This window comes from Mastigoproctus giganteus, chromosome 11, assembly GCF_048544385.1.
Source record: "Mastigoproctus giganteus isolate SK-2022 chromosome 11, ASM4854438v1, whole genome shotgun sequence".
NCBI lineage: Eukaryota > Metazoa > Arthropoda > Arachnida > Uropygi > Thelyphonidae > Mastigoproctus > Mastigoproctus giganteus.
In genome coordinates this window covers 70,123,515-70,150,055 of record NC_143585.1, presented here as the reverse complement: position 1 = coordinate 70,150,055, position 26,541 = coordinate 70,123,515, and the positions used below count along the sequence as shown (strand labels likewise).

The window sequence follows — 26,541 nt, the reverse complement described above, 5'->3', positions numbered from 1 at the left end:
ATAATTGAAACGTTGAAACAACACATATTTTGGAAGATGAAACAATTAATTTCAGTATTATATAAATCTAACATAAATTCAATGAGCACATATTTTATAAGATGATCAAAACATTATTAGGCAGGAGGATGTGTCCTCGTGGGTAGCATAGTTGGTAGAATCGCCATCCTCCCCACATTCATTCCCCTCTCGAAGAATTTTTATGGGCATTTTTCACAACGTGGCTGAGTTAGTCGATCTCAGGTTTTTTCCATGTTTTTTTTCACCCGGAAACTCGGATTTTTCGTCCAGCAAAGATAAAATTGACTACGACTACAGAACACACGCGATTTACCGACAGTATATACGGACCAATATAGCTGTAGTCGTTGATGCTCATAAAAATCCTACTACAATAGCAGGAGGATGTTTAATTAAATATTATCCAGTAAAATCTTTGGTTTCTGATTTATTTTATTGCAGTGCTGTTTAACTATCCCGAAAATATGTTTGTGTAATTATATTTATGAGATATTAAACCAAATACTTTTTCTTTTATAAACATTTCTTTTTCATTTTTAGAGCACATATTACCTGAAATATGTGAAGTTCTGATCTGAGGATTTTTAATTTTTTTTTTTATTATTATTAATTGTCCCACACTTTTGGATTTAAACCTCACTTGATCGATCTGATGATAATGCGAAATTTCACTACGATTTGAAAGAAACTTTTTAACATATTATTGCATGAACTATCTATAAAAAAATGTGTTTCAGTAAATTTTCATTTATTTTAAAATAAGTTAAAAAAAGAAGTATTTAATTAATACAATTACCTTAAATAATTCAAACTTTTTTGTGATTAAAGATTTTTCATCAATAAAAGGATATGCCTCCATTTAGTAACTTTAAAATTTGACTGTTGTTTATAAAGCGTATTAGCGTCTAAAGACATTGCGCAGAGCGTATTATAAGGTCATGGGCCGAAAAACTGTGGATAACTTACTACGATAAACTGTACTCCCTTCGTTTAAGATCGACTAACTACAACTTCTTTTAAATAAGCTTTAAATAATTCCTCCACTCTCCCATGGGATTCGAACTGAGACTTTTCAAAAAAGAATGACAAGTGGTATAAGCAATATATACTGTCGCCTTGGGCTCAAATAAACAGGTCCTTTCCTACCTATTTCCAAACTTTTTCTTTCATTTCATTTTGCTTTTGCGCATATAAAATACTCGCAGTGGAAATGGCTAATATCGAATACATATAATTAAAAACAAAACTGGTAAATAAATGAAAATTAAAATTGGTCAGCTAATTACGCCATTGGTTGCATCCTATTTACTGGCAACCTTTATGTGCAACAGGAAACACATCATGAAAGGCTCGGACATCTTTTAGATAAAACGAGTGTTTTGATTATATTTCATTATCATTTATAGTTAAGGTTGTGTTAAGACTATAAACTGTTTATAGTGTCCGTTTCTTGTTAGGAAAAACGTTGATTCATATTAACATATTTTATCAGAACTGTTTTCTTTTTAGGCATTCATTCTGTAATTTTCGATAATCACCAAAATCTTTGAGGTAGCATCTCAGAGTTAATAGAAACGTTTCATTTCTAGAGGTTACAATTGGAGAAATTAACACGTAACCGCAAAAAACATTTTCGTTGTCACCATGGTTACAGTTAGAGAAATTAACACATAACTGCAAGGAAAAAAAATTCATCGTTATCATGGTTACAGTTAGAGAAATTAACACGTAACCGCAAAAAAGTTTCGTTGTTACCATAGTTACAATTGGAGAAATTAACACATAACTGCAAAAATCATTTTCGTTGTCATGGTGAGAATTAGAGAAATTAACACGTAACCGCAAAAAATATTTTTGTTGTTATCATGGTTACAGTTGGAGGAATTAACACATAATCGCAAAAAAAGTTTCGTTGTTGCCATAGTTACAATTGGAGAAATTAACACATAACCGCAACAAATATTTTCGTTGTTACCATGGTTACATTTACCAAGGTACATAAACGAATTTTGTTTGTTACTATGGAAACATCTCTCTTATTTAACGAGTCTAATTAAAGTTTAAGTAGGAAAAAACTTACCTTTCCTTATCCAATTTTTACACTTTTCAGTTATTTTAACTCACATGACGAAAGCTGCAAAATACGGCGCATTCTGATAAAGCTTGCCATCCACTCGTAAACAACCATCTCGGGGTAGTTTGGCGTTGTCACACTATACACGCGCACACATAGAGACCACCTCTTTTACGAACACCTGCTCCCATATAGTCTGTACCTGAATGGTTTCTCGAAGACTGTCGCGCACACCGGACCGTTTGTCAATTCTGCGCGTGCTATACTGGAACAATAGCGAGTACCACGTGTCATGAGTCAGGACTACATTACTCGAAACGTAGAAGCAGACGTCAGATGTACTCCAAAGTTTCGGTGATGTGTTTGCGGTAACTTCTGCTAGTATGGCTGTCGTCTGCTAATTCCTCCCGCAAGGCTACGCTACAACGAGCACAACCAACGTGACGTTTGCCTATAGAAAGGAGAAGAGTGCAGATACTGTTAGTCGTGGTTGATTAAATGATGTTTGGAGCATCGTAATTAGGGACAGAACTGTTGAAATGAAACTTGTAGAACGATGACCCATTTTCTCCACAATGCAGCGGAGACCTCGACAGTGAGTTTCCGTGAGGGTATGACTGAGTGAAAACACAAAAATAGAGAGGACAGTGTGTGCGTGTCACGATATACACGTTTTACCTATCAAAACATTGAGTCGCACGAAGTGATGGTCTCTTCGATGAGCTCGTTTGCAATGCAATTAATAAAGACTCCAAGGAATCTAGATTCTTGGAAAGAGTATTAAAAGCTTTTAAAGATGTGTGGAAGATCTAAAATGCGAGTGCGTGGTTTTTTATTTTTTGTTAATAAAACAATGTTGAATTGTTAAATGATTATAATCCTGTTAGAATTTAGAATTCTTTATTTACAGTCTAGTAGCGATGTGATTTTATGAATTTCAAAATTTTCTAATTCTGTTACGATTTGTTATGAGCATCGATTTTTAAAAAAATTATTTAAGTTTAATTAAAGACGATTTTAATTTATTAGAAAGAATTATTTAGGCAGCACTGGGTTAGAGCCAAACTAAAATAAAAATTGCACAAATGGTTTTCAACAAAAAAAGAAATCAGATTACATTTGTGAACGGCACCGTAGCTAAAAACACAAAACAAACTCGCCTGCATCAGACCTGTTTATCTATTTGCAATTAACAATTAGTTAATGGTTAATCAATTAATTAATGGTTAATGATCAATCTCAACATTGATCCGGAGAAACTATGCACAAGTAAAACATACAGAAATGAACTCTTTGGACAAGGGTATCAGCAGACCTAGATGTGAACCTTTGCGTCAAAAAAAGAAAAAAAAAAAAAATCAACTTCCATATCAGAAGGGAAGAAGAGTATACAATATTCTTTCTGTGTTATGGACGTAATGGGCTCTTTGCTAGCTAATTGTTAAATAGCCAAACGCCCATTTTGTTAGTTAATTGACCAAACAAACGCCACCTAGTGACAAAAATGAATTTTTTTTTTTTTTTAAATTCCGCAATCACTTCCACTATGTGTATACACTGTGCCAAATATTGCCCAAATCGCGAAACTGGTTCTCCCTAAGTGCTTGAAGAGGCTAAGTTTAATTTGGGTCACTGTGTATTTTATTTATTCCCTACAGCGGTCCTTTCGAGTTCAATTTGGCAATAAATTTTAAAAAAAAATCATCTTATTAGATAGTTGAGGGACATTTTTCGTTTGTTTTCCTCTCTCCACAAGGGATTTTGAGGAGAAAAGAATTAGGAAACCAATTATTGGTTTTTAAGAGATTCCGAGTAAATTTAAAGCCTCTTTTTTATTTGTCCTGGATTTCTTAAAGATGGGTTTTTATTGACAATAATCATACTCGCTTAAAGGAAGAAATTAATGATAAGATAAGATTAATTCTTCCTGAAGAGAGCTCCAGGCTGTCGCAATTAGTGGCTATTATAACCATTACGTTTGAAACTATTACCTTTCCTAATAGTGTCCAGAATCTGAAATGTGTGATAATCTAATCACTTTATGCAATTTCAAAAATACAAAGAAAAAAATTTCCTTTTAACCCCTGGCGGGACTCGAACCCGCAATCCCCGGTTTAGGAGACCGATGCCTTATCCATTAGGCCACAGGGGCTTGTTCATATGTTAACCGTTCAATGGCTATCAATGACGTCAGAATATTATAATATTCTGATGCCTTAGTTGCTTAGGGCCTTAGGCACTTAACACGCACTTCAGATTGGAAACATTAACTTCCCTATTAGAGGTTACACTCTAAAACGATTAACATGATTATGAGCACCATTATACGCCTAATGGATAAGGCACGGGTCTCCTAAACCAGTACGAATAACTCACTGGGGAAAATCCTTGAACTATTCTTGAGGTTTTTGGAAATTCGTCCAGTCTGTGACGGGACTCAAACCCAAACCTCTCCGAAGGAATGACAAGCAGTGAAACTACTTGTTTGGAGAGGCATGTCCTCCATATATGGACATGACCAACCTAACTGCTCTTGCATACAATATCCTGTAGGGAACTCTCGAACAAGGCAATTTTCGCCTGGTTCGAGAGTTCTGCACTTGCACTCCAGAGTAATTTTCACAAATTGTGCAAATTATTCCGGAGTGCGACACACGAACTGACTGGCTGTTATTCACAGAGCACGTTCCTAGTGGGCGTCACAATTATTGTAAATGTGGTAGGGATCAACCTAGTGAGAGAGGCATTGAGGGAATTATTGTCCCCCCTCATGGAGATGAGAGGCCGAATATTGCCTGATTCGAGAGTTCTCCACAGACTTATAGTCAGGCTGGTCTTTAATATGTCCGCATGTGAAGGATTAACCCCAGGGACTCACATCTGGTGAGTATGGGCTTCGAACACCCAGGGTCCTGAGCTGGATATCATCATTCTTCTCTTCTTGGTGATTCCCTTCTACTTCTCTCTCTCTCTCTCTCTCTCTCTCTCTCTCTCTCTCTCTCTCTCTCTCTCTCTCTCTGGGTAACTTTGAAATTTCTCTTTTAGCTGGTGCAGCATAAGCCTCAGGCTTCCTTGACCTATATGGCTAATAATAATAATATGTCCCTCCAAACAAGGGACAAGTAGTTTCATTGCACATCTTGTACAAATTATTCTAGAATGCAGGTGATCAGACAACAATTTCTGCACTCCAGAAGAAGAGTGGACCAGAGTTTACGACACACGAACTGTTGCATAGAAGAGGATTAAAAAAAAAAAAAAATCCTCCCTTACCCCTGTCAGGAATCGAACCGCAGTTTAGGAGACCGATGCCTCAACCATTAGGCCACAGGGGCTTTCTGTAATTATAAACCGCAGATTTCCAACCGCCAATCTACTGAAATCTGTTAAGATTAAGAAATATATGGAACCTACTCTTAAGAAAGGAAGGTTCTTGTATAGCTCACATATGAATTAATGCATTCATAACGTTTACTTTGACCTATGAATTGAATGGTGCACTATGGCCACAGATGCCGATGCATCTAATAAATTCCCAAACAAACAAACATGAATTGAACACATAGTTCTCTTCCCCTAGCCATGATGCCATAATGAAATTATAATGGTTATGGTCATTAATATCACTATAAGCCCCTGTGGCCTAATGGATAAGGCATCGGTCTCCTAAACCGGGGATTGTGGGTTCGAGTCCCGCCAGGGGTTAAAAGGAATTTTTTTCTTTTGTATTTTTGAAATCGCATAAAATGACCGAGTACCATACATGTTTCATCTGCTGGCCAGTATTAGGAAAAGTAACAGTTTCGAACCTATAATGGTTATTATAGATAACGACTATAATAGTCTGCGCATGCGAAGACAAGAAAACGCGGTACATCTAACATAACATTCACTGAGCTGCTGAATTGCAAACTTTCTGAATAAGGTTTTTCCGAAAGATAACACCATTCAACCCTTTCTTGAAACCGACTAATCCGTCCACCTTGTTAATATAAAAATTCCGCTTTTTTGACAGGACTCGAACCTACGCTTTATATAAATCAATGAGTCGTCAAAAATTGTTATTTTTAATTATATAAAGCAAAACTCTCTTTCAAATAATAAAATGTTATTGTTCAAATAAGGCATAGCGTCATTCTGGCTGTAGAAATAAGCAAATAAGGTTTTCTATTTAGTGCCTCAATCTCATATTTTGGAGGCATTTCTTTACGAATTGCCCAAGTATTGCACTACTCTAGATAAAACACACTACTCCAAGTAGGTAAACCTTGCTTCCTCATTGCTATGTACAGAATGAGGTTGTGCTCTGCTTGTACAATGATGTTTTGTAACTTTCTAATCATGAGGTTTCTGTTCTCTATTTACTTGAAATAAATAGATAAGAATAAATTCAGTAATAATGATTATAATAATAGGCCTGTTTTCTTGAACCACATATTATTTTTCGACGCAAATACACCATCACTGGCAAAATAAAAAAAAACATAGCAACATTCGGTACTTTCGAACAAAGAGTGATACAACTAGAATGAATGGATGGCTAGACACCGACGGATTTTAAGAGACAAATAAAACAAACAAGTAAATGAACAACAGGACCTTTTGCAACATAAAATCGTCATCACAAAACTTATGATAAAAATAATTGTAAACTCAGTTATATTATTTTGTAAGTTTTTCTATTTTAAATAAACAAATTGATGCTTCTTAGTTATTCGATTTTAGTAGAAGCGTATTTTTATTACTCCTTTCAATGTCCTCAGTAAGAATATAGTTGGATCACAAGTTGCGACTTGTCTCGAGTGGTTGGATTGAAATTGCCTGAGACACTAGAAATTCTTCAAGTCCAGTAGTCTTAAATTCTTAGACAAAGGAAAGATTTCGAGGTTTTTCATCCCAGTTGTGCAGGTTTATTGTGCACAAAAGATGACATGTGGTACCACATGAAATCGAAGCAGTTGGGCCTTCAAGGAATCTCCAAGCAACCAACGATGTTCCCTTAGTATAAAAAAAACCAGTTTCAATGAAGATTATATTTTCGACCCTTTCAAATGTACTTCATTTTACATACCGCGTTCCTTTAGCAAAAGTAACCAACTTGAGTTAATTACAGTACAGCTTGTAGGTTCATCTTAAGAAGCGCCATCTTATATATAAAGAATATAGTAAATTGGCATTTAGTAATTACTAAAATTAAGAGCTTTTTAAATAAGTCACATAGAGAATGAGGCAGAGATATCTCTTATTAAAAAAGGACATTACACAATGTGAAGATAAGTAGTAACTTGCCATTTTCGTTATGTGATGTGTTGTGAATGTTTGAAATGTATCATTCCTTCAGTTTTAGAATTAGAATCCTCCTTCTTTTAGATGCTAACTGGTGTTTTTTGTTTTTTTTTTTGTAACCTTCGAGAATATTTGTGTCATTCAGTTTACTGAACTCATATTGTGGTCGCGTTTTAACCTCTCCATTAGTTTCCACATTCGATCTGCGAACCGGCAAAGATAATATCCTCGCGGTGCCAGTTAAAAATCGACACGGAAATAATCATAGTGAGAACAAACATTTTTCCTGCTCCAAGAATTACAAATGTCGCGTGCTAAAGCTTCTACACCTAGATTAGTCCGTTGGCTTTATGCTTAAAACACTATCCATCCGTAACGTGACATACCTAAATAAAGAAAAACTGAAGGTGTGGCAGCTTATTTAGTAAAAATGGCTTTCTTAAGACATCAAAGAGATAAAATTAATCCACCCCTTCCTTTCTTATAACAAACGACACAATTTAAAAATAAACGAAGTGCGTTTTCTGTTGTATCAGTATTCTGGGATTCCTATCTCTGTTTGGTAATATTTTATCCTTTACAGAATGGCCGTTTTCCAAAAATTGGGATCAGGGCAGTCGGTATGACCGGGAATATCTTCATCTCAAATGGAGATATTTCCGGTATTGTAATAATTATTTGCCAAGTTTCCATACGACGCGTCCATTTTAAAACTTGCCTTATCCTCCCCCACCAGATGAAAAGCTGGATGAATAAGACGGGTCCAGTGGCCTTTCTATTTTCTTTGACGTTCCATGAGGTTTTTGTCTTCGTGTTTAACGATTAACCTTTCTTTTCGATTTTGTCCTGTTGTGCCAGTTTATAATTTTCTACATATTCTTGTAAAAATACTGTCATTATTCCGAGTAGAAGTTTTGTCTCAGAATTGTCCTTAGCTGTAATGATGCAGGATACTTTCATCTAGGATAATGATTTTGATTTTTTGTGAGACTTATCAAGAAACTGAATATGATGCATTGATGGCTTAATTTTGGGTCTTTGCTGGAACACTTGAAAAACATGAAAACGTAGTAGTAGTAACGGAGGCATGTGATGCAAGAAAGCAAGTGTATGAGCTTATGTAGCATTAGCCAAAAACGAAAAAAACAAAAAATTAATAAACCCAATTTCACACATCCATTCCCTCGAAAAGTTTGTCCAATTCCTCCTTGAATTTATTTAAGCTATCAACTTCGATAACGACAGATGGAAGTTTGTTCCAGCAATTTACCACCCGCTGGCTAAACGCAAATTTCCGCACATCTATTCTACAACTGTCTTTCTTCTATTTGAATTTATGCCCCCTCAGGTTCGTGATCTGAGCAAGTGGAAGAATCCCATCAGAATTCAGCGTGCTCAACCCATTCAAGGACTTATACACCTCAATCAGATCACCTCGAAGTGCCTAGTCTCCAGCCGTTGCATTTTGCAGAACTTAAGCCTTTATTGGTAAGAGGACTCCTTCGTTCCCATCACCAATCTTGTTGCCCTTCTCTGTACACCCTCAAGCAATTCTACATCCTTCCGAACATGAGGCCTCCAGACCTGTACGCAGTACTCACGTGTGGCCTGACCATTGCCTTATACAAAGGGATAATCATCTCCTTTTCCCTACTAGCAAAATTCCTGTATATCATTGACAATACCCCATGACCTGCTCTGGCAGCCTGTCTGCATTGCTCAGAAAACTTCATATCTGACTGCACAATTACTCTCGGATGTTTTTCATTTTCTACCACCCTAAGTGTAGTACCACACAGTTGGTATGTTTCTCTGGGGTTATTTCTGCTCATAAGCATTACTTTGCATTTGTAAATGTTAAACTTCAGTTCCAGTAGCATACTGCCATTACTGTCATTAACAACCCTGCCAACCTTTGTGTCATCCGCAAACTTCGAATTAAGCCTGATATCCCTTCATCAATATCATTGATAAATATACAAAACAACAGTGGACCCAACACCGAACCTTAAGGGACTCCATTAAGATCCCCTCTTTTGAATTGGGGATACATTTGCACATCTCCAGTATTTTGGTTTGGGTGAAAAAATACATTAAAATACTTATGATGGCAGGGCTTTTGAACCTATGACTGGCGCAAATATCGTATCGCACGGTAGTGGAATTTTAGGGATTTAATTGTGGAATATAAGTAGATTCAAATTACGTAGGTTGGTATATATACATATATATATGTGAATTTTTTTATTTATTTGTTTTTCGCTGAGAAATTTTATTTACAGTAAGGCGGGTGGATGAGATCTATTCAGTTATATTAACGGGGGCAGTTTAGGAAGTAATCAAACCCTTAGCCTTAATTATGAGAGCTTCCTTGGACTGAGTTCGGCAGATATTCAAATGTAACCCCAATTCCTAAAGGAGGATCAAAGGGTGACACAAGTAATTACAGACCTATTAGTTTAACTTCTGTTCCTGGGAAATTAATGGAGGAACTGGTTAAAGAAGCATTGCAGCATCATCTATACAAGACTTCAGTTATAATTTAGACACAGCATGGGTTTGTTAAGGAGAAGTCTTGTCTGACCAATTTGATTGGATGCTATGATGTAGTTACAAAGGAACTGCATACAAAAAATAAATTTTCATATCATATACTTTTGTGCACGGAAGACTACTGTACAAATTGGAGCAGTATGGTAACAAGGGCAAAAATTGTTGCTATGGATAATGGGACGGTTGAGTGGGAGAAGACAGAGAATGGTAATCAATGGAGAGTGCTTTTTGTGGACTAATGTTATTAGTGGAGTCTCCTAGGGTTCGGTGCTAGGTCCATTGTTGTTTTCTGTATTTATTAATGATATTGATGAAAGTATATCAGCCTTAATGTCGAAGTTTACAGACGATACGAATGTTGACAGGGTTGTTAATAACACTAATGACAGTACACTACTGCAACAAGATCTAGAAAAGTTGAGCAGATCGGCTGAGAGGTGCCAACTGAAGTTTAACATTGAGAAATGTAAAGTGCTGCATATGGGTACCAGTAATCCCAGAGTAACGTATCGACTGTGTTTCATTCTCTACTACACTCAGGATGGCATTGAATGAAAAAGACCTGGGGGTAATTGTGCAGTCAGGTATGAAGTTTTCTGAGTAGTGCAGACAGGCTGGAAGAGTAGCTCATGGTGAATTGTCAATGATATACAGGAATTTTTCTAGCAGAGATAAGGAGGTGACTATCCTCTTGTATAAGTCAATGGTCAGGCTACACCTTGAGTACTGTATACAGGTCTGGAGGCCTCGTTTTAGGAAGGATGTAGAACGAGTACAAAGAAGGGCAGAGAGGTTGGTGAACGAAACAAAAGGTTGCTCTTACGAATAAAGGCTTAAGTACCGAAAATTGCAGTATCTGGAGACTAGGCAACTGCGAGGTGATCTGATTGATTGATTGAGGTGTATAAGGCCTTGAATGGTTTCAGCAAGGCAAGCTCAATGCTAATGGGATTCTTCCTCTTGCCCAGATTGGGCAAGAGGAAGGAGGGGCATAAATTTAAATTGAGGAAAGACAGTTGTAGAACAGATGTGCGGGAATTTGCCTTTAGCCTGCGGGTGGTTGATTGCTGGAACAAACTTCCATCTGTCGTTGTAAAAGTTGACAGCTTAAGTAAATTGAAAGCAGAACTAGACAAACATTTGGAGTGAATGGATGGTGAAATGGGAAATTTTTTTTTTTTGGCTGATCCTGTATAAGCTTGCTTTCCTGCATCATATGCCTCTACTAATGTTAATGCTAATGTATAATTGCTTGGATACTAATTCTAGGGAAATATAAATTCAATTTGATGAATTTAAAATACTAATTGAGTCATCAGATAACAGACATTGTAGGGATATCGGAGACATGGTGGCACTCAGACATAAGGGTTTGCCTACCTCCTTTGCTGCCTCCCTTAATATATTGGATAGATTTCATCCACCTCAGTTGCCCTTTTTATGTCCATTCTCAACAATTTCTCTTCCACTTTTCTTTCAATAATCAGAAAGTCATATAACTCCCCGTTAGATTTTTAGAAACTTCTGGCATCCCCTTCCCTAATGAATTCCTCATGTGTCAATGCGGATGCAAAGTATCTATTCAGTTTTTCCGCAACCTGAGCAGGTTCATCAACAGTTATTCTCTAGACATCAAGTGGCCCAATGTGATTCAACCCCTTCCTTCTATTGTTAATACAGTATAAGCATAGAAGTTTTTGCTCCTTTTTTTCTTTGCACTCTTTGCCAGAGATTTCTCACAATCTTCCTTAGCTTGCCTAACCTCCTTTGCGACTTGATTACAGACTAATTTATATTTACCATATGTTTCTGTATCACCTGATAATTTATATGCATCTCATACACTTTTCTTTTCTGCCACGTGTCGAAATAGTTCATCTGATATCCAGTTAGGTCTAAGTCTCGAACAGTATTTCTTCGTTGGTATGAAAAGCCTAATATCTTCTTTGTTTGCTTCCCGTTTAGAATTTTCTGTTGGAAACATGATTAGTTGGTCCCACTGCACAGAATTTAAAAACTGTTTAAGAGATCACTGCAGCCACCCTTACGAAAGAAAAAGCTGTGCCTTTTACCCTTGACAGCAGTTAAGTCTTTAATTAAACTCCACATTTGTACACTGTGATCGCTCTCACCCAATGGGTATTTTACCTGCTGATTCTTAATGCATGAAGAATCACTGCTGATAACCAGATCAAGAGTATTGCTTCCTCTTGTTGCCTCTTTAACATGAGGCTGTAGAAAACAGTCATCCAAGGAATCCACAAAAGTCTTGATAGTATGTGACTGACCAACCCACAAATTTCAGTCAACACGAGGAAAGTTAAAATCCCCCATTATGAGCCATTCTGATTTTCTGGTCCATTCTATTTCTCTGTATAGCTATTTGGTATACTCATCATATACATTAGGCCTTTTACAGACTGATGAATTTAAAATACTAATTGAGTCATCAGATAACAGACATTGTAGGGATATCGGAGACATGGTGGCACTCAGACATAAGGGTTTGCCTACCTCCTACTCTCAATTTTTTTTTTCTAGTGTTATATCCCACCAGACTGACTCAACATTGTATTCGTCACCCATATCAAGTGGATGCACTGCCTTAGATTTAATATGCTTCTCTTCTTCACTAAGAGCGTAACTCTCCACCTCTCCTGTCATGTCTGTCCTTTCTATGTACATCGTACTCCCCATATCCAAATTCAGCATCACTTATGTCTGAGTGACACCATGTTTCCGCTGTTTCTGCGATGGCTGCATTTGATGACTTAATCAGTACTTCGAATTCATCAAATTTAATTTTAATGCTCCTAGCATTAGTATACATGCAAGTACGTATACATGAACATGTTGTTCTTTTTCTTAGTTACCCTGACACAATCCGTGTATTTATTTATTTACCCTAACACAGCGCATGATGACCCACAGCAAGGTATCTGAAGTCCCAGGTACCTTGCTTTTCAGGCTGCCATGTACCAAAGTAGCAGTGAAAGAATTCCACTAGCAGTTTTCCGATTCACCTATCACTGCATCGATAGTATCAGCAAATATGCTTGCATCCCTTCTATTCAAGTGTATCCCATATCTGTAAAAACAGTCTCTCCTGTTAACAAGCACAGACCACTCTGTGAAAAATTCTACATCTTGAGCCTTGCACAATCTCTCCAGGGCCGAATTGATTGACAAGGCTCTCAACATGTACTCCCTCCTATTGTGCCTAGGTAGAATTGCAGACACTTTCAAGTTCAATCCTAACTCGTGACATTTTCGTAACATTGTCCTGTATTTGTTAAGTAAGTCCTCAGATAATCCTACTCTTAGTATCATTAGTGCCAATATGTACAACAATATCACATTTTGCGCCCTTAAAAGATATCTGCTCTACAACATCAACTAATTTTTTCTCCTGGTTGGCATACCCTGGTCTTCCTTCACAAAATATTTCCCTGTTTCCCTGACAATAGAGTCACCGACAATAACTACCTCCTTGGGACCAGCGTATTCTGCCTTGAAGATTGCTGCTGTGTTATCTGTTGCACAAGTGTGAGCGCTGGTATTTAGTTAGGCAGCTGAGAAAGCTTGATGGGCCCCCATTTTAATTCCTTCGAGGGCATCAATCCTACTCTTCAAACTCTCATAAGCGCCCATCAGAATGCTAAGTTGGTGCCTAATTCCGTCACACTTTCCAAACCTAATACACATACAAAGACTGCATCCTTGGCTGTATCATGTCCTGTTTCAGAAAGTTCTGTAAACATTTCACATATTGCACATTGTTTTCAGCTGCGATGCGTTGAAGAATCGCCCCTTTCGGTTCTTCCCCGAACAATAGCACTGCCGCTACTTCGTGCTCGTTGCTTTGCTGCTCTAGTCTGGGCCATGACTTCCTTGTGAATACAATTTAATTGATCAACAATGAAAATTAATAAATTTGATTGATTAATCGACAATACTACACTAAGCTAATAGAATTCTAAATACAGTGCTACGTATTACCTTATTTAGTTTTAAGTTATACCTTATGCTATCAAGTTCCAGATATGTTACGCTCTACCGTTACGATCGCAGTGTGAAATTAGTTTTCTCCTTACTAAAAAGTATTCCTTAGTTAAATACAAAAGAGTGATTAGAACCTTCGAACCAACAAGTGATTAGAACCTTCGAACCAACAAGTGATTAGAGCCTTCGAATTAGAACCTCTCACAATTAACATGTTAAATTGTAAAACACAATTTAACATGTTAATTAATCAAAAAGATGGTAAAAATTTTCAAAAAACTTATCGTTCCCACAAGCTCAAAATTCGGCGTCCTGGCACTTAAAATCTCGTACCCGAGTTTTGATCTTGTTTTTCATGGTATGATGTTGGACAGGCAGTTTTCGTGTTGGTACCTTGCAGAAGGATCAGTTTCGTTAAGACATTCTCTAAAAATGGTGCAATTTTATGTAGCAGAAGCTCCTGTTTTGAACAGGACAATGCTGTCTCTTACTCTCTTGGATGTGCGAAGGTTAAGTTTGGGAGAATATAATGTTATAATGATGGGTTGGTCATCTCGTAGTCCTATGGGAAGAATCATAAAGATGTGTGAAGACTCATTCATTGAGACCAATGTCACTTGTCCAATTAAAAACTTACTTCTGATGGAGGAATCGAGAAAGTTTTCTGTCGACAATTGTCATGAAATGATGGAACGTGCAGGGTTAATTAAATCTGATCTGAAAACCGTTTTCCTTTATCTTATTCTCTATAGTAACATAGTATATGATGAATCTTTATCAAAGACTGGACTGTTCCATACTTGTCGATACATTTTCGAATCAAGCACAAGTAAATTTGTCTGTAGTCACTCGTCGACTCATGATGTTATCGTGGGGTATATCCTTCGAATTGTGATGCTAAATGAAATAGGCAGTGGAGTACTGATAGGGTAACAATGATTCTCACTGTACAGAAGATAAGGGAGCCCAAATCACAAGAAAACCAAATAGGTATGGTTCCTATCTTTCCTTTCTTCCAACCTTCCTCAATAAGAAGGTGAGGGGAAGTAAGAACGGTGGAAAGTTAGGACAGAACGAGAAGGAAAAAAGTAGAGAAAAAATAAGAAACGAGAAATGAAGAAAAATATCAAATAAAATAAATGTAAACAAGGAGAAAGCAAGGAGAAGGAGAAAGCGAAATTACTGCTGCAATTTTAATGCCCACTTGACACACTTAATTTGCCTGAGTGACACATTTTAAACTAAATAAAGAAAATTGCTTTCTGAATAATTTTGGAAGTTGCATTTATTAACATTCTCCCGAATGTTCCACTAAGGAAGATAGTGCTGCGTTCTTACACAAGGAGGTCATCGTTTCCTGTCCTTCCTTTCTGCAGTATCTACTGTTTCGCTTTAATGACATTCCTACTTTTGTACATTGGCTCTCTCTTTCCTGATTGCCTCGAGGTAGTCGATGACTCCTCCATGATTTTTCAGTCTGCTGGACCTGAACGTCGAAGTAACCATCCGTAATCTCAACTACGTACGGTTAATCTTCTGTCGGAAATGTTTTCGCTGAAATCAGAAGCAATACTTCATAAGTACGCGCAAGAACAAAGCTATTTATCTACTTATAAAAAGATGATTTATACTTGTAGATTCCTTCATCTGTCTATATATATTTCGATTAAAATATTACGATTCCATTGCCCTCTAAAACTATTTCTCAAAATTTACTTTCGTTAGTAATCCAGGTCCATTTTCGCTGGTAATTCATCCCATTGAGTCACCACACCATGACGTCATCGACACGTGACAAAGACTTTTTTGAGGTACCGTCCATCACTTGACTGGCTTCATTAATGTTGCACTGAACCCACTTTGGATGTTATCTTGCTTTGCCGTGGTAGACGGAAGTAATGGAACTTGACGAAGCACGCGGAGATACAGCAAGGTGATAAAATGGCAGGACGGATTACGGTCATTGCCAAGGCCAGCTGTGTGCATTTGCAATAACGAAAGATCTCCACGAGGGGGAGCATGGCTGACCTTTAATCATCGAAGCATTTTATATGCTTATCTACACTTAGGTAGACAGATAAAAATAGACTGCCGGCACGTGATTTGAATGCTCACGTGAATATGCAGGCATAATGTGTTGGAAATGTTCTGTGAATTTTTTATAATACAGTAATTGAGTATTTTTAATAATTTTACTGTTATGTATTGAAATAAGCAAAAGACGTAATTGTGTTTAAATAGGATTTACAAAATGGCAGGGAACAGTTCTTAGCCTTGAATGGAATTGAACTTCAGTGCCACTTACTACCAAGAGTTTCTTCTTTCGTGCTTCTTTCTTTCTGCTTCTTTCGTGACTCAAATGTAAAATGATAAGTGAGTGTTACGAAGTTATTAAAGCGAATTCATGGTATCCAAAATCAAAACTTATGAGCAGTTTAGAACAGTGAACACTCCTATCTTTACTTTATACGTTGATAAGTATGCATTCTGATTCGCTGAAGGAAACAAAAATGAAAACCAAAATAAACGATATTTCTGCTGCTTTGTTGTAAAGTACAGTAAATCTTGTTTTAAAATTAATAGTTCAAAATCAAGTTAAGCTATAAATTATATTATTTTAAATTATATTCATATTTATTATTAATAAAATGAAAAATTATTTAAACATAATTTTTTCTTAAATAATTTATTATTTAGTTTAGAAATGGAAAGCAGAATAGAGAAATAGAAGCAAAATAGAGAAATAGAAGCAGAATACAGAAATATCATACGTGTTTAATAAATAAATACAGAAAAAATAAAAACAGAATTTATCATACGTGTTTTTTAAAGTACGAATCAAATATAAATTTGTTTTCAGTGGCGTGGCGCTGGCGTCGACTAAAGACGAACCGATTCTTGTGTGAAGGTGTTACGTAGAAGCAGGTTCTGTATAAATTTAAAACATTGCATCCCATGTGCACCAAGAACACAATGGTGCACACTCGGGATGCGATGTACACCAATAACAAAATGGCCGGTTTGCAAACTGTTGTAACAATTCAAGGAAACAGGTTCTATGACTTACTGGTAGTTCAGTTGACTTACTTACTGGTATGACTTACTGGCAATCTCCTTCTGGTTGATGTCGATCAGCAATGAACTACTAAAAAGCAACAGATATCCATGCCAAGATTTTCCTGAGCCTTCTAGAATCCACAAGATGGATTGCAGCAGAGGGCGGTGTTTCTCAAAGCAGTATGTCGCATTCTGAAAACGAACAGCATGCTACCGTATCGTATGTAAATTTTGCATGGGCTAGCTAAGGATGACTCCAACAGGGGGGGGGGTTAAGTTTTGCGAATGGGCTCATAACATGGTTAATGAGAAGTATTACTTTCTCACAATGAGGCTGTGTTCTGCCTCAGTGGCACCTTTAACAGACATGTCGGTGGTAGGCCACCACCAATATGACAATATACACGGAGTAATGTGGCCTTAGTCGCTGATGCTCCTAAAACCCTACAACAACAACAACAATAACAACCAATGCACATTGGATCAATGGGATGGAAGAGTAAGACTCGCCAAAAATCACGGTGTGGGATCTGGAAAGGCAGGTTAATAGAGCAATATTTTTTTTTTTTGAGTCGAGTGTCGATGGTAAGGCGCATTCATAATGTTGGAGGTGACACTTGCGATGTTGGAGGTCGAGCCCAGAGCTATATGGTTCCAACAAGACCGTGCCCCATCGCACAGTCTCGTTGGAACCATATATCTGTGCGCCATCGCACTTAGCTCTTTATGTTCGCCCTTGGCTCGATGAACATTTCCATAACTGGATTGGTCGTAGAGGAACCATCCAGTGGCCAGCCAGGTCCCAAATCTGACCTTGGAATTATTTTTTTTGTGGGTATATGAAGTCCCGCATATACAATTACAAGCTTACTGATCTCCAGGAACTGCCACAACGCATCGGTAGTGCAGGAACGTAACCCTGAAAATTCTACAGAATGTTTTGCAGGAGTGATTTTTAACCCTTTGGACCTTTGTATGGTGCAAATACCTTTGTAAGGTGGTCATGTCCAGCATCTTTAAATTTTTACTTGGTATGGTTTTGAATTTTTTTGTACTGTTTTTTCCAGAGTTATACTGTGAAAGACCTATTGGGACACACGAGCTACCAAATTTGTTCTGTTTTTTTTTTTTATAGTAATGCAATGCCTATGCAACTCATTATGAAGGTAAACTTTGCTCTTTAAACTATAAACATAAAGCCATTGAATTAACGCTACGAAGCTTGGAATTGTGTTTGTTCGTAATTCGTTAGGAAACAGGAGATTAACCTTCTGGTGAGACCATTTTTGAAAGTAGTGAAGTATCAGTGAAACTCGTTGTGAAGGCAAATTTTATCGGAAATATTCTTTACTTGTAAGCAGTGCAATAGTTCTGCAACTCGTTGTGAAGGCAAATTTTGTTCTGATGACTGTAAAGAATAGCAGAATCGACTGTCTGTAATTATTTAATGTGATTGGCTTTCGAAATTTAACGAGTTTAATTCAGGTGGCATAGTCACAAAATTAACACAACTCCATGTGCTGCTGGGTTGAGAATCGATGCATTAACGCAGTAACGGCACCAAATGAACCCCAGACAGCTTGTTGAAGTTTCTCACTAGTGTAGTAATGCATCTGTAATGATCTCTTCCAATTTTCTGTTTAATGAATCTCCTGAATGCGTTGTCTCATGTCATGATGACAGATTTGGACTTCGGGAGGGCAATCAAGAGGGACAGGTAAAATTTGCAAGCCAAGGATTGCCTTGGCTTGCAAATTTTTGGAGCAGATATTGACATTATTTTTAAATACTGGCAATTTGCTTGATAACTTTTCCATTTTATATGCAATAAGCTAAAACATGTAATGTTTTAACGCTGTACTTTATTTTTGTAGCAAAACTAATTTAAATATAGAGGGAAAAAAAAGTCTGGCAAAAAGAAATCTCAAAAACGTTGAATGGAAATGAACCCCAGAAGCAATTATTAAATTTTTTCTTAACAAATTTATATTTGTTAAGAAATATTTTGCTTGCAGATGAAGAAAGAAGCGATCGCCCGTGAACGTCCCAAAACGATCAAAACATCAGTGAAGTCCGCACCATCATTGTATCGAATCGACGACTGGCATTCGAGAAATTGCCGAGTTAAAATCTTTCATTTGGTTGGGAAGCAGCGTTTTGACTGAGGACTTCAGCATGAGGAGAGTGAGCTAAAAGTTAATTCCCCGCATACTCATTGGAGATCGAGGACATGTGCTAATCTTATCTGAGTTGTATAAAACAGTTGTGTTTTATCATATATTTTTAACAAAAAATAACAGGTAACGAGTCTTGGGTGTCTGGATATGACCAGAGACCACGGGTCGAAGAGCCCAGTGAAAAAAAAAGACGTCACCATAGCCAAAAAAGGCATTGCGATCAAAATACGTGAAGGTCATGCTTGACAGCATTTTTTGACAAAGGAATAATGGTGTTATCGGAATGCGTTCCTCCAGGTGTTAGAACCAAGAAGTTTTAAAACTGTTAAGACATGTGTGTGGACATGTGTTTTGTAAAGGGCGGCTCCTAGAACGTCTGTTCAACTCCGCCTAGTATCTCTGTGAAGTACAGTATCACTACAAATGGGCCAGAAATGTGAATGACGTAGGTTTGTGTGTATTATGTATGTGTTCTGTTGTTCTGTTCTGGCCTCTTGGCTACCCAGAAACATCAGTCACCTGGACAGATGATTCTGGGTACTCGTCCACACCACGGGAAGGTGGGCCAGTCCCAATAAAACACGTACAGTCTCAAACGAAACTCTGATTCACCTGATGTTGTCAAAAGGTGGACCAGGTTCCTCTGGGGGCCCATTCCAGAGGAAGTGAAAAAAAAAAAAAAAAGATCCCGTGATGTAATTAATAAATAAAATAAAAAAAAATAAATAAAAAATAAAAAAAAAATAAATAAAAAATCCCGTGGTGTAATTAAAAAAAAAAAAAAAAATTGAGAGAGAAGCTACACTAGTGGAGAGTGGGGAGACGAAAAAATAAAAAAAATAAAATAAATAAATAAAATAAATTAAAAATAAAAGTTTTAAGCTGCTGTCTGGGGATCCCCATTCGGAGCCTGCGTTATTCTGTAGGAAGCTTTCCTGCGCGTGAATACTTGCATTGAGAAGTTCTGGAAGGCAGCAAGGTTCTGTGGTGTCTGCAACAGAATGTCCAGTTGGTTTTCAGTGAGAGGGATGGTATTTGCTAGGTCTTGCCTCAGGTCCTCATAGAGAGCGCACTCATAGAGAAGGTGGAACCAATTCTCCTTGGCCCCGCAGTAGCAAACGTCTATGGGTATTAGGCCTAGTTGGAAGAGCTTCTCGTTCAATGAGCCATGCCCAGTGACTAGGAATGATGTCTCAAGAGTTAGAGAGAGCCACTTCTGTGCCGACTTAGAGGAGGGGAAAGTCACATCTGGTAGGAACCTCCTTGTAGCTGCTCCTTTGGTGGAAGTGTCCCATCTTGTCTGCCAGATATTTATCATCTCATTGTAACAGCGTCTTTTCTCTGCCTTAGGGTCAGTGTTCAGGTTTAGCTCAATGTCTAAGATCTTGGTTGGAATTTTCTTGTTGATTCTAAAGGTCAGGCCACGGAAGCTTACATACAAGTCCAGTGGAAGTGTCCCAGCTAAGACCTGTATAGCAGCAGTGGATACTGTCCTGCATACCCTATGGGTAGCCAGAAGCATTGTCCGTTGTATAGAGCCTAATTTGCATATCATATTAACCAATCTAGCTCTGTGGAATCAAGCACCTGCAGCATACGTCACGATCGGAAGGAAGACGGCTTTATAGTACAGCTGAAGTGACCGCTTGGACAGGCCCCATTCGTTCCTGGTGATTCTGATGATTGAGCCTGAAAATTTTTTCACCTTGGAGGTGAGATGGATGAGGTGGGGGTGAAAGCTTAATTTGTGATCCAGAACCACCCCTAGCACAGTGGTCTGTGTGACAATGGGAAGTTGTACCCCAGAGACTTTAACTTGCGGAGGCCGCCTGAGGTCCAGCTTATTTTTAAAGAGCATCATTTTAGTCTTGTTTGGATTTATCCGTAGTTTATTTAGTGCAGCCCAGGAAGAGAGGTCGTCAAGGACCCGACTGTTAAGAGTGTAGAGTGTAGAGTGTATTTAGTGTCAAGCGGCACCAGGGGTTTCCCCCATCTCCGCGTTGCTTTCATTGTAGGTGTGCCACTTCACTGGAAAGGCAAGAGATTTAAAAGTGTATGGATATTGTATGAGTGTAGTGTCGTGTACCGTTGTTCTTCTGGCCATTTAGCCGCTGGACCCCTGCTGAGGCCCAACGTTGTCCACACTCAGCCCCGTGGAGGCAGGCCAAGTATATCAGCATTATAATTAATTACTCTGGCAGGTCCTGCCACCTAATTTCCTGAGATTTCAGTGGCTAGGACCTATAAAAAAAATAATAATAAATAATAAAAAAAAAAAAAAAAATTTTTTTGATCTTTCGCGTGGCGGCGGTAAGAGTGCTTAAGAGGCGGAATTCGCTGTAAGCGAACAGAGAACTGGCGAAATGTTTGGTTCCATCATCACGACAATCCGTCGTGTCACACGTCACTCGCCGTCCAGCAATTTTTGACTGACAAGAATATTCCCATCGTGGAACACCCACCTTATTCCTTCATGCGACTTTTGGTTATTTATCGAAATTAAAATTGAACATGAAAGGAAAACGAATTGAGTCGATTTAAGAAATCCACTCGAACATACATGATGGATCGTCTCTAGAAGAATTCAAAAAACTTCTAAAAATATTTTAATCAGTAACAGGCACGACGGAACAAGTGTATGGTTGCAGAAGGAAGCTACAGAATGCTGCAGAATATATTTATGGACGTAAATATTCATAATGGAATAAAATACATTTTTTGGCCAATTCATGAGTATGGTCCCATGGTGTAATAGTTAGCACTCTGGAATCTGAATCCCACGATCCAAGTTCAAATATTGGTGGGGCCTGTAGTATTTTTAGGCGCGTTGGTGTATATGCAGAAGCACCTATTGTCTTCACCATATCCATCCGCCTGTGACAGAGGGACTTCTAGTGAACGCATTTCAGTGAAATTTTATGTTTGGGCCTTTTAAAAGTACTTGTTGATCATGAATATCATGAATTATTGCTATTTAGCGCGCCTAAAATGTAACCAACTGCGTTTATTAACTAACTTGTATAACGTGCATCGTGCCATCGGAACAGACGGTGTTTATTTTATACTGTCTTTGAATGCTGCTAATGGATGTCCACTGTTACATACAATGCAAAGATTCTTGGTATTTTGAAACTCTTACAGAAGTGATGAGCTAGTTCTTCAAGTTCTTGTCTGTACCCCACGTGAAGGACACAATCATGACATCCCCCAACCTACTATTACATTCTTTCGTGTGAAACAGCCTCTTCTTTCTAAAGATGTTTATCCCAGAGAGTACAGTAAATTTGTTGAATTCATTCGAAATAGACTCAGCGAAATACTAACAGTGCAAGCAATATAGAGTGAAGAGCCCATCTGAAGGTTACAGCCTACTTCAGCTATGGAACTCATCCTAAAGGAACTCACTATCTTCTAATCTTTGCTCATTTTGAACTCCTCCGTTAAAGAAGACAAAGAATTAGAAACTTATTTTGCAATTGACGCCAACAACATTAAAAGCACGGAATGCAAATTTAATTTGCCATACGGTTTGATCACAAGTTCCTTGATATCAGATAAATACTATACGCTTTTCTGGGGCTTCTCAGTCGATCCGATAGAAGGGAAGATAGGTGAGCTTTTCGATTTTCAGAAAGGTGTAATTGTTGGAGCACGTTTAGCAGGAGCCACAACTGAGTAAATAAAGGAAATCACTGATGTGTCGAAAGGAACCATCTCAAAAGTATACAATGGGTGAAAGATCAAAGGAGAATGTGACTTCAAAAAGAAAGAAACGGGAAAGAAAGTCGGCACTCCAAGAACAAAACCGCAGGAATTTAAAGCGAATTGTGTATCAGAATTGTGTAGTGGAAGTTGAAAAATCTGGGATTTGGTGCCCGTGCGTCTATCCGAAAGCCACTTCTTTCTATAAAAAATCGAAACATTCGACTGGAGTGGTGCAACTAACGCCGAGAACTATAGAACAGTAGAAAAGATCATGTGGTCTGAATAGTCTCGGTTTACACTTTTTTACTAATGGTAGGGTGAAAGTGTGGCGTGTATCTCATGAAACCATGCATCCAGACTGTCTCATGTCCTCCACTCAAGCGGCCGGAGGTGGTATCGTGGTATTGGGTATGGTCTGTTGATATGTACTGGGTTCGCTCATACCGTTAGAGGGTCGTGATCATCATGGAATATCTTTTTGTTGTATCGGACCAACTTCACCCTGCAGTGCTTCATTTTTATCCGGATTGCAACGGATTCTTTCAAGACGAGAACTCAACTGTCCACCGTACAAAACTGTATCTTAATGATTCTAGCAAGGTTCGCAAATGTTTTTACACACAGAAGACTTCGGCTCTTGACTACACATAGTAATAATTCAGACTTGATCTTCCCGGAACAGACTTTTTCTCACGAACTTTACCTCTCTAACTCGTTTTTTCTGGATCTTAACCCCTCCCTGTCTCAACCTAAACGGGACTGTTCGCCTGGATGTCGGTCGTCCATGGAATTATCAGGAAATCAGAATTTTAATGTCATGATACCTAATCTGGAAGATTGCCCGATTTTGACACTTAGAAGAATGTATTCGGCTGAAGCTGTCTTCCCTCCTTATCCCCCACTCCTCTTTCTCCTGGCTTTTGGCCTGTGCTAGAGGCAGAGATTTTGCTGGTGCCTGGCTTTGGGCTCCATGGGTACAGGATCGCTGGCATCCATTGTCTTGCATTCCACCAGAGATTGCAGATTTTTTTTTCTTTTTTGAATGATCTGTAGGCCGAAAACCGTTCGTGTTTAGCTGTGGCCCACCTCCTCGTGGCGTAGACAGGTACTGGGAAATGCCTTCCTGGTAATCGCTGCTCTTGTAGCTAAACACGACTATAAACAACCAAACGCTACAAGACACACTGCACAAATATAGCACTACACACACTTCTGGCTAATTTTCATAGTCCTGTATCATTACAGTGTACCACGGTGGAGTTGAACTAACCTTCCGGAGCCATCCTACATAAGATACTAAACAGGTATACATACCCAAATGGAGCGCCAGATGTCCAATATCCTGTCCATAAGCGCAAAAAAATTAATATGAACAGCACAGAAGCTTCACAGCACCTCTCTAACTTGCACCAAATAACGATTTGTTAAAAATGCTGAAATTATTTTTAATTACACGGATTAATCCTATCAGTCCATTTTATTGCTTCTTATTCCATCGATTGGCTAAGATTAGACGTTCAATAAGAGGAAGTCTATCTTTCTTCGAAGTGCCTCTTTTTTTTTTTTTTTTTTTTAATGTAATCATACGGCTTTCTTTAATCCAAAATATAATCCAGAGGAGGGCATGCACGCTTTCGTTGTTCCAAGTGAGAAAGCCATTCGATTTGCTAAAAATAGACGGAAATTAGTAGTTACTAAAAATAGACAAGTAGAGAAATTACTCTTAAAGAAAGCTTCACTTCCTTGTCGACAATGCTGCTTCAAATAGCTAAGTTAAAGCAATCGTACTGAGAACACCAGCTCCTACTAAAAGTGTTCTCAGTTGCAACTGAGGAGGATTACTCTTGGGAAGCAAGGGGGTCAGCAGGCCGGGATGCAGCCTACTTATTTCCTACTGCAAGTTGCGCTGCCTGTGTCGGCAAAGTTTGAGCAATAGAGCGTGTAGTCAAGGTCAACGACGGAGAGTACCTTCATTTTGGAACTGCTCGTGCGGATATCATCAATCCAGGAGCAGTGAAATGAGGCTCCGCCTGTGCATTAGCAGAGAGAGAGAGATAAAAGTTTTTTGAGAGCAGTACACTTTCCATAGTGTAATGAAACTACGAAAGAACGATGGGCTTAATCAAATTATGTATTAAGCCTACGTCTTTGGGAATATGTGTTAAAAATTAAACAAACCTTTAATGTAGAAATATTTCTGCTCAGAATGATGTTTGTTGGTAAATACAGAGTAGAGCTGGTCAAGAAAGACCGAGAATTGTTTTTACAAGCCTGTTCAAGATCAGTGTTGCTGTGGTTCTTGTAAAAGTATTTTATTTTGGGTTTGATTCATTTATCTCCACTAAGTGTTGGAACACATTCCTGGACGTCTTCAGATGGCTTTGATGGTTACTCTCTTCATTGTTGAAAACAGGAGAAAGTTATGTAGCGCAAGGTCAGAGCCGAATATTGAGTGGAAAACATGTGTCTAAATAACAAAATAGAAATTACGCGAAACTGCCTCAACATGAGGTTTGGCATTGTCGGAATGAAGCATTTAAGTAGAAATTCGGGCCATTTCTTGGTCTTGTGCTTTCAACATGAACCAGTAATAACTTGCCAATAATAGTCGTTTTTGATTGCCACTCGGAAATTTTTGGTAATGGATCTTTGCTATCCAGAACCCAGGAAGCTCTTTGTCGAAAGCCTCAGCCTTATTTAAATTCTTTGAACTATCGAACAGAAGTTTCCAACATCATTGCTCTTTCATTACAAAGATATATATAACTATCGGTTACACCAAAGGATGTAAGAAGACTAATGTTTTTGAACTATATATATTTTAATGTATTTCGGTAATAATACTCGTAGTATACCTGATACGCAAAGTAAAGGAAAATTTTAAGCCAATCTGCATTTTATGGAATAAAAATCATACGAAACAATCCCTAATGACAGCCAAATATGCTTATATAAACCCCCCCCCCCTAAGTCAGTAGCCTTGATGGTCGCACCACTCAGTTTTTCTTGAAATGGAAGTTAAACTAAGATATGTATGTGGGATGCCTACAAGAACAACTGCCACACAAGTCGTAATGAATGTTGAAAAAGATATTTCGAGTACCTCCCCCACGCATACACATGTATGCTCGGGGGAGGTAACCAAACAAGTGTGTGCTTTCTAGACCGGTTAACCTGACAACACCCAAAGTGACATTAGTTATAGCACGGAATAATATCAAATACGTTGTCAAATCAGACTGAAACTGAAAAAAGAGTTCAAGGGTAGGCCAGTTGCTGATCTCCTTCGTGATGGCACGTTGGGCGTAAAAGAGTTGAAAGTTTAGACTTTAAGGTAGTTACTACAAACAGACATTTCCAGATTTTTTCGCATACACCGAGCTTATTTGAAGAGGCCGATTTCTTTACTAAACTGTAACCTTGTTTGGAAGGGTTCAGTATCACTGGCGATTGAATTACTTGTTAGACTGTAAGGAATCATTTGAAAAGAGAACATTTGGATTGAGAGGATGGGTATAATAGATAGCAGATATGTGGGTTGGTCGTTTTTGGATTAGAGCAAAGATAAGATAGGCGTACAATGCATCTGGTGGTTCTGAATATCTATTTTCCTTCTATGGAACGAAAGATGCTGAGAGAATTGGGACAAACACTCATGTCCAATGT

At 38.1% G+C, this 26,541-nt stretch overlaps 1 protein-coding gene and 2 non-coding genes across 3 annotated transcripts in view; 1 reads left to right on the top strand and 2 right to left on the bottom strand.

Moving 5' to 3' along the window:
* Positions 1-2,360, bottom strand: part of LOC150078107 (metabotropic glutamate receptor-like) — a 103,753-nt gene extending 101,393 nt beyond the window's left edge. Inside the window, exon 1 of the mRNA XM_090385029.1 lies at positions 2,102-2,360. The gene's annotated coding sequence lies outside the window, so the exon portion shown is untranslated. The remainder of the gene's footprint in view (positions 1-2,101) is intronic.
* A 1,814-nt stretch (positions 2,361-4,174) lies between these two features.
* Positions 4,175-4,247, bottom strand: TRNAR-CCU (transfer RNA arginine (anticodon CCU)). The gene has a single exon. It is a non-coding gene; the product is annotated as a tRNA-Arg (tRNA).
* A 1,480-nt stretch (positions 4,248-5,727) lies between these two features.
* TRNAR-CCU (transfer RNA arginine (anticodon CCU)) lies at positions 5,728-5,800 on the top strand. The gene has a single exon. It is a non-coding gene; the product is annotated as a tRNA-Arg (tRNA).
* The last annotated feature ends 20,741 nt before the right edge of the window (positions 5,801-26,541 follow it).